This window comes from Rhipicephalus microplus, chromosome 5, assembly GCF_043290135.1.
Source record: "Rhipicephalus microplus isolate Deutch F79 chromosome 5, USDA_Rmic, whole genome shotgun sequence".
Classification (NCBI taxonomy): Eukaryota; Metazoa; Arthropoda; class Arachnida; order Ixodida; family Ixodidae; genus Rhipicephalus; species Rhipicephalus microplus.
Genome location: NC_134704.1, coordinates 42,650,632 through 42,660,132, shown reverse-complemented (window position 1 = coordinate 42,660,132; position 9,501 = coordinate 42,650,632). Strand labels below are relative to the sequence as shown.

The 9,501-nt window shown below is 50.5% G+C and overlaps 1 protein-coding gene across 1 annotated transcript in view; it reads left to right on the top strand.

Annotated features, from left to right (window-relative positions):
- The first annotated feature begins 2,058 nt into the window (after positions 1–2,058).
- LOC119174650 (zinc metalloproteinase nas-26) overlaps positions 2,059–9,501 on the top strand; it is a 31,017-nt gene continuing 23,574 nt past the window's right edge. Inside the window, exon 1 of the mRNA XM_037425641.2 lies at positions 2,059–2,197. The gene's annotated coding sequence lies outside the window, so the exon portion shown is untranslated. The remainder of the gene's footprint in view (positions 2,198–9,501) is intronic.

Genomic DNA, 9,501 nt, shown 5'->3' with positions numbered 1-9,501 from the left:
CGCTCCATTACGCCGAAAGTTCTACTCTCAACATTAACTTCTTTTAAGGCGGAGCTACTGCCTCCTCTTCACTTTCGTTAGTTCTTTTTTTTATGTGAGATCAACGGACGAACAAAAACTTCCCTTATTTTTTCCGAAGACTAAAATCTATAGGTATTGGTGAGGCATGACTCTTTATGTGTTGTACTAAAGTAAACAGTCTGCTGTCAAAATATTTGCGGTGCAAGGCATGCATCTTCGGTGCGTTGCCCCATATTGATGATGATGATGATGTTTATGATGATGATGATGATTCTTATAATACTTCCGCACACCCACAAAGGGGGATCAGCCAAGAACCTGGCGGCAGGATCGGCAGGAAGTTAAACCACCGTAAAGTCCTCAGCATGCGCTAGCAAGTGCCCTGCTCCTTTCTTCAAGAGATCTTAAGTATACGGCCTCTTCTCCACCTCCGCACCATTTTCACTGCTTCGATCAGTTTCTCTTTGCCTGACGAGAGGGAATGAAAACGGCGAATGCATGCGTGTTCAATAAAGCATTTCATTAGAAGCACGGGCATGTATTGTTTTACTTTTAGCTGCTCTTACTCTATCACCTTCAATTTTGATTCATGACCCAGCAAGCCCCCCTCCCCCTCTAATCCTGTCGGATTATCCGTCACTGTGGGTGGGTGAGGGTGGAGTTCTTGCCCGGGATTTCACGGTAGGGGGCGTTTGTTCCTCAGTGTATGTCGCTGATTGAATATTTTTTTTTATTAGCAGCAAAGATTTTGTGGAGAAAGTCCAGACGATCGGAGGTTGTTGGCTCGCGGTGGGGCGAGCCAATCCGAGCGCTCATCCGAGATACTTCGCATGCACGTGCCAGGCAGGATTGTGTGCGCGTGCTCGCCTGCATTTTGTGCGTGCATTTTTGGATTTGTTTGTTTTGTGTTGTCGTTTTTGCCCCCTCCCCCCTCCGTCTGTTTGAAGGCAGAAACTCGTAAAGTAAGCTAACCAGTGACCTGATGGTCGGCAATGTCCTGGGATAATGAGACTCGTCTTCGACACTTTCTGCAACGACTATGCAAGGGAGAACTGTATGAGTAGAAACGCCATACACGCAGAAGTGTGGCCTTACGACACTACAGAAACGGTTTAGTTTACCCCAGTCAGTGCATTCTAAAACGCTCAGCAGAGAGATATCTAACAACTTTTAACGGTATCACTGAGAATGTCGGCCTTGTTTATCCTCTGACTTGCTGCCCCAAGTGTCCATGACAATTATATACGTGTACAGCGATCACATGCACACAGATACAATACGTACAGTCACCAACACGCATTTATCAAGACAGCGCCAAAAGAGGCGCACTAAAAAAGAGTGGTAAACCAAGTGGGCGCTCGTCCTGAGTTATACAAGTGACCATATAGTAAGCTGTGACTTTTGCGTCCACACTTTCAGTACTTAGTATTTAGCACTGATGTATTCCTGTTTGCACTGCGCGTTCTTGAAAAAAACGGGCCGTTTTACAGCAGTCGACGCCGACCGAAGACTAACAAACAAGCCCGTGTTACTGTACACTTGCTGAGGTCTGCTGTGTTACTGGATCCGAGAGCGGCACAGTCCTTACTTGAACGAAAGCAGGCTCTCAGCAAGTACACGGTACGGTATCCTACTGATGCATTCGTTCACCTCGTCTCAGTAGCTATTACAGACACCCGGATCCCAGGGCAGGGACATCCGGGCCCGTTCGTAGCCCAAAGCCAGGGTCTGCTTATGTGGGCCCCTTATGGAAACCCAGTCGGTTCGCGCGCTGGCTTGCCAGACACAACATCTCACGCTGACGAGGCGATAAGTGGTGGCATGGCTCTCCAGCGCCGCTCGTATACTGCCGTACGAGCTCGAAGGGGCGGCCTGGAGACGATCCAACGTGACGTCAGCTGAAAACTGTAAACGAACTCCAAGCTAGCGTCATCGGCGGCAAATGAAAGGCAAAACGCCTCTATATTACAGCGGCATCCGGGCGAGACAGCGCCACTTCCTCGTCCGACGAAGGAAGCGGCAAGAGTTGCATACATCCGTTAAAGAACCAGCGAGGCGGCGTGGCCGACTTCAATGAGCGCCTTTTCAGTTCAGTGACGCCTTCCATGAAGGGCAGTCAGGCGCGTCCCGACATACTCTCGATTCGCGTGGACGATCGTCTAGAAGGTGCGAATAGGTAAGTCGGTGAATCTCAAACCTCGCGTCTGGCACGAAACGTTGTCGCTTTTCGCTCACTCTGTTCTTGCGTGTTCGGAAAGCCTATAGCGCAAACCACACGCACAACATAGAGGAGAAAGACTACGAATACACGACGCTTCATGGCATTTCATTTATCTGCGCGACTTCTGTATGTACGGTTCTCAACGCTGTTTTGACATGCACTGAATCCAACTAAGTCAAGTATACCATTTTTGTTACCGTACAGTCTTGCGAACCCAGGTCCGGACCTTAAGAATACGCAGTGGTACATTATTTCTAACGCAGGGCTTGAAGCTCTCAACTTTGTGCGAGCAGTTGGTAGTAAACCCGCCAAAAGCATAAACGCAGGTGTGTAGTTTCACCAGCTGTGTTGTTCTGGCAGCAACTTATAAGTCTCTCTTCGGGCGAGTGTGCCGAACATCAGTAGTTTAATCAATCCATAGTTTAAATATGGTGTTCTACTTGCTGTCATCATACACACGTATAGCGGTGATTTCGAATTACCTCGTGCACAAACGCGTTTCTATGTACGCTTCTTTTTGTGACACTGCTTCTTGTGTGAACTGCAATTGCAGTTTGGCAACGTCCCGCGGTCTTTGAAAGCTCTGCTACGCTTTTTGCGGACAACTGGCCTCAAAGACAGACTTTAGTGTCTTATACTCTTTGATGTTGCCTTTTGTCACTATTTTTTTTATAATTTCTCTCTCTCTCTTTCTCTCTCTGCGCACCATTTCTTTTTACCATCTTTTATTCCCTCACCCCTTTCCCCAGCACAGGGTAGCCAGCCGGTCTAAGAACTGGCTAATCTCCCTGTCCTTCCGATTAAACTTTTCTCCTCCTCCTCCTCCTCCTCCCGCTGTCTTAGATATGGGCATATCATTGTTTTCTATTGCATTAATGTGACAGTATCTTTGAAAGTGCTACCACATACGAGCATGACATATATATTATTGCACGTGTTCACTTCATGACTCTATCTGTCTATCTCCCTTTTTCTCTCACGCGCGCGCTTTTGACTTTTTATTGTGAGTGCTGCTGGATCAGTGTTAATAATCACGTCTTGGTCATGCTATTTTTTTTTCATTTCGAAAACTGGTTAGACAAAGTAAAAATGTTTTAAAAAATGCACGAACAAATTTACACACGGCTGAAGTATATCTCAGCTTAAAATTTGAATTGTGGGCTCCGCGTAAATGGCTCACTAGTAAGAAAAAGCATTAACCCGAACGTTACCACATCACAGAGTGCAAACCAAGAAATCGTATTACTCAACCATAGCCTCGGTCTTGACGAGGCTCGCTACATTTTAAATAATATGTTAAATATAGATTACAGTACATGGCCAGTTTTCTACTTCTACAGTCAATTTACAGACGTAAGAACCACCACTAATATTAGAAGTTCAAAACAAAAATACGCATTTTACTACTCTACAACTCTGCGATGAAAAACGATATTATATATTTTTTTAATTGTCGCAGTTATACAGGAACGCGGCCAGAGTAGATGCGTTATATACACCGCTCTGAAAACTACTATAAATAATTCGTTCTAGCATATTGATGTTAGCTGTACATGCAGTTGTCGTTTACAAAAGTGCAATATCTGTGCCTGTGAGTGTAAACGCTTGTATCGCTACGAAAGGATAAACGTTAGGACATTCATCATGAAGCTGAAAGACCTTACCTGTCTTTCAGCTTCAAATTGAGCGGCCGACATTCGTTATCCTTTGTGCAGCTGAATGCGCTATCACAGTCGCTGTTGCCCGCTTGAGGAGAAATCGCTCGCTCGCCTAGTATCGTTATCTTATCTAGCGGGTCAACATAGAGATTTCAACACATTCAGCAGCCTCGAACACTGTTTGCATTCGTCCCTGTCTTTGAAGAAAGCATGACTACAGTATTGCCGTTTCTCCACGAGGCACGCGCAGAAAACCGACATAACCGCTTCCGCTGGATCAAATGGCAATCAAGGTGGACGAGGGCAGTTTACTTTGATATATCCAATTGTAGTGGAGCATACGCACTAACGTGTATGCGCCTTCCAAAGAGAAGGAAAAACCCCGTGCTCTGATTGCACGAGAACCTGGGCCGCCTTTTGCCAGACTTGTCGTACGGCCATTTTTGTTGCGACATCGTTGCGACTTCTCCGGTTCAATAAACGTCATCACATTTGGTGGAGGCTGCTGAGATCCCCAAGCAGACCTGGAGCTCCGCTCTCGCAAGTTGCCCGAGAGACCACTGCAAAACATGACTGACGCAGTCGCCAACCAGCCCATCCCAGCCCAGCCAGCACCACCGGCTGTCCCGTCTACCTGCCCCGGCGCTACTCGCCAACGGGACCCACCAATCTTCAGCGGCAGTGGCGAGCAAGACGTCGAGGACTGGCTCTCCTTGTACGAACGCGTAAGCGCCAGTAACAAGTGGGACAACGACTCTAAGCTCGCCTACGTTATATTTTACTTGGCAGACGTAGCTAAACTTTGGTTTACGAACCGCGAAACCGCCATCGCCAACTGGTCTTCCTTTAAGACACTCGTCACTGAAGCGTTCGGCCGACCAGAGGTCCGCAAGCTCCGCGCTGACCAGCGCCTGCGCCACCGAGCCCAGCAGCCTGGCGAGACGTTTACTAGTTACATAGAGGACGTGCTCGACCTCTGCAAGCGTGTGAATCCATCTATGCCCGAAGAAGAAAAAATTCGGCAGATTCTTAAGGGCATCGAGGATGGCGCATTCCAGATGTTGGAAGCGAAAAGCCCGAACACGGTGGCAATCCTCGTAAGCCTCTGCCAGAGCTTTGATGAATTGCGCCGTCAGCGTTCCATCGCCCGACAGAGTGTCCTACCGCCGGATTCGGTCTCGGCCGTCACACTCACAAATGCCAACGTTTGCAAAGAAAGTCTGTCCAACCAGATCAAAGACTTCATCAGGGAGGAAGTCGCCCGACAGCTTTCCCTGCTGCCGCATAGCGACGCGCCCACCGCAAGCCTGCCTACGACACTGCAGCAGGCCATACGCACGGAAATTTGTGATGTCCTCCCTACAGTGCAGGCCCCTTACCCGTGCACTTCAGTAGCGCCTAATCTCTCAGCTGTCGGCTACGCACCACCTGCACCACCTTCACCTCTCAGCTACGCAGCTGTGGTCGCGCGGCCCCCACCGCATCCAGTCGCCTTATCAGCTCCACCTCCTCCGGCCTCGCCTCCAGTTTACAGGCCCTCACCTCGCTTTTTCCATCGATCTAATGAGTGGCGCACTCAAGACAATCGTCCTATCTGCTTCGCCTGTGGCATCGCTGGCCACATTGCACGCTTCTGCCGCCGTCGCCCCACACCTGCAAACGCATACTTCGGAACTCCTACCTACGCGCCGCAGCAGGCCACCGCATCTGCATATGAACAGAGGCACTCAGACTCGGATCGCCGCCCATCGACTGCTCGTTTCCCATCCCCTCGTCGCCGGTCGCCATCGCCTATGCGTCGTCGACCACCTCCTGAGGAGGGAAACTAATCAGTGCAGTTCCGGAGGCAAGAACTGCAACTTGTGCGCAATTCCCAAGGCCTCCGTTTTCGCCGAAAAATGTTGTTGATGTCGATGTTGAGGGAGTCGCCACATTAGCGTTAATTGATACCGGGGCCGCCGTTTCTGTGATGGACGTCAAATTTTGTCGGAAACTGAAGAAAGTGACCACATCTTTCTGTGGCATGGTGCTGTCCACGGCTAGCGCGCAACGCATTCATCCCTCGGCTCTGTGCACGGCGCGCGTCGTCATCCAAGATGTTTTGTACGTCGTACAGTTTTTTGTTCTGCCATCTTGCTCTCATGACCTTATCCTCGGTTGGGATTTCTTATCAGGTCATGAAGCTATCATCGATTGTTCCCGTGCCGAAGTGTCCCTTGTGCCAACATATGAATTTCCACCACCCGACCGGTCTCCTCGGCTCTGCAAACTCATCGCTGACGACGACATCACCTTGCCCCCGGAAGCTTCGGTCCCTGTAAGCCTTTCATGTGTGGCGCAACCTGACGCCACGGTGGTGTTTACGCCATCTCCTGTTTTTACTGAACGCAAGGGCATCGTTCTCCCATTTGCCGTTCTTACAATTGCATCTGGTTTAACCGTAATGCTGGTTACCAACCACTGCAACTACCCCATCAGCTTACTTCGTGGTGAAACGTTGGGATATGTGCAACCTGTCGACCATATCGATGATATTATTCTTCCCGACGAAACGCCATGTCACATTGCCGCAATAACTCATGCGTCTGAGCCATCAAGTTTGTCAGCCTTCGACAATGCTATTGACGCAGACCTTCCCCTCTCGCATCGCCGCCAACTTGTTGCTCTCCTTAACAAGTTTCGCTCTTCTTTCGACTTTCAAGAACCTGCTTTGGGCCGCACCACGACTATCACTCATACTATTGACACCGGCTCACATTTGCCTCTGCGACAGCGTCCTTACCGCGTTTCCGCCGAAGAGCGCCGCGTCATTACGGAGCAAGTAGACGACATGCTTAAACGTGGAGTGATACAGCCTTCTCAAAGCGCTTGGTCATCACCTGTCGTTCTGGTCAAGAAAAAAGATGGCACCGTTCGATTTTGCGTGGACTATCGCCGCTTAAACAAGATTACGAAGAAAGATGTCTACCCGCTACCACGAATAGACGATGCTCTTGACTGTTTACAAGGCGCCGAGTACTTTACATCCTTGGATCTGCGTTCTGGGTATTGGCAGGTGCCAATGGCTGTATGTGATCGCCCTAAAACAGCCTTTGTAACGCCAGATGGTCTATATGAGTTCAAAGTGATGCCATTTGGGCTCTGCAACGCACCTGCCACATTTGAGCGCATGATCGATACCATCTTGCGTGCCCATAAGTGGAAAACTTGCTTGTGTTACCTGGACGACATCGTAGTCTTTTCGTCTGATTTCCCGACACATCTTGTTCGCCTCCACGAGATTCTGACGTGTCTAACTTCTGCGGGCCTACAACTTAACTCCAAAAAGTGCCACTTCGCAGCACGAAAACTAACCATCTTGGGACATGTCATCACAAGAGACGGTGTTCTTCCGGATCCCGATAAGCTTCGGGCTGTCGCTGACTTCCCGTTGCCCACATCACTGAAAGCTCTAAGAAGTTTCGTCGGTCTCTGCTCGTACTTTCGTCGCTTTGTGCCCAACTTCGCGTCCATCATCGCACCTCTAACAAGTCTGCTCTCCAACAGCAAAGGTATATCTGCATGGTCACCTGCATGTGACGACGCATTTCGCCAGCTGCGCCGCCTGCTGACCTCACCACCCATTCTTCGTCACTACGACCCCGCTGCTGCCACAGAAATTCACACCGATGCAAGTGGCATCGGTCTTGGTGCAGTTTTGGCACAACGGAAAGGCACCCAAGCCGAATACGTAGTCGCCTATGCAAGTCGCGCTCTCAAGAAGGCTGAATTGAATTACTCCGTGACAGAGAAGGAGTGTTTGGCCATAATCTGGGCCTTGACGAAGTTTCGCCCGTACCTTTACGGCCGCCCTTTCGACGTGGTCACAGACCACCACGCTCTATGTTGGCTGTCCACATTGAAAGACCCGTCCGGACGCCTGGGACGTTGGGCACTTCGATTGCAAGAATACGACATCCGTGTAGTATATCGTTCCGGTCGCAAGCATGCAGATGCCGATGCACTTTCGCGATCGCCTTTGACCCCAGATGTGGCTTCTCTGTCACCACTTTTTACCACCTTGTCACCAATAGACACCACTGACATGCTTTCGGAGCAGCGTAAAGATCCATACCTTGCATTGTTACTCGACTACCTTACCGATCCGTCTGCTGTCCCTTCCACGAGAGCGCTACGCCGACAAGCAGCCCACTTTTCCGTGCGAGACAGCATTCTGTACCGCCGCAACTACATGCCTGATGGTCGGAAGTGGCTCCTTGCTGTCCCAACTCATATGCGCTCTGACATCTGCATGAATTTCCATGCAGACCCTCAAAGTGCTCACGCAGGTGTCCTGAAAACCTACGAAAGGCTGCGCCAACGATATTACTGGCGAGGAATGTATCGCTTTGTGCAGAAATACGTTCAGTCTTGCACCACTTGCCAACAGAACAAGACACCTCCGCGGCACCTTACTGGCATGTTACAGCCGCTCCCATGCCCGGCTCGCCCATTCGACCGCGTGGGTATCGATCTCTATGGCCCCCTCCCATATAGTCGCTCTGGAAACCGGTGGATTATTGTCGGCGTCGATCATCTGACACGCTACGCTGAGACTGCAGCTCTACCAGCAGCGACCGCCCACGAAGTTGCACTCTTCATTCTCCGCAGCTTCATTCTCCGCCATGGGGCTCCACGGGAATTACTCAGTGATAGGGGTCGAGTGTTCCTGTCGGAGGTCATCCAAGCTATTCTCGCTGAATGCAACATCATCCACCGGAAATCTACCGCATACCATCCACAGACGAATGGTCTCACTGAACGATTCAACCGCACACTTGGCGACATGCTGAGGATGTACACCTCCTCCGACCACACTAACTGGGACGCTGTCTTGCCTTTTGTTACCTTCGCTTACAACACCGCGACGCAAGCGACTACCGGTTTTTCCCCGTTCTTTCTGTTGTACGGCCGCGAACCATCCCACCCACTCGACACCATACTCCCGTACCGCCCTGATGTATCGGAGTGCTCCCCGCTTTCGGAAGTCACCAGATACGCTGAAGACTGCCGTCAGTTGGCTCGGTCTATGACAAGTGAGGCTCAAGGTCTACAAAAAACCCGGCATGATGACGCTCATCACATAGCGCCTACGTTTCGTACTGGCTCCCTCGTGTGGCTTTGGGTGCCCCCGCACGTTCCTGGCCTGTCTTCTAAACTTCTGGCCCGGTACCATGGTCCATACCGTGTCATTGACGCAACCTCACCAGTGAATTACATCGTCGAGCCCCTAACACAATCGCCAGATTTGCGCCGTCGAGGACGCGAGACCGTACACGTCGACCGTCTCAAGCCGTACTACGACCCCCTCATTGTGCCTACTCCCTGAGTCGCCAGGATGGCTACTCTTCAACCCGGGGGGTATTGTAGTGGAGCATACGCACTAACGTGTATGCGCCTTCCAAAGAGAAGGAAAAACCCCGTGCTCTGATTGCACGAGAACCTGGGCCGCCTTTTGCCAGACTTGTCGTACGGCCATTTTTGTTGCGACATCGTTGCGACTTCTCCGGTTCAATAAACGTCATCACACAATGCAGGCTGTTGCGTCATCCGGAATGGTAG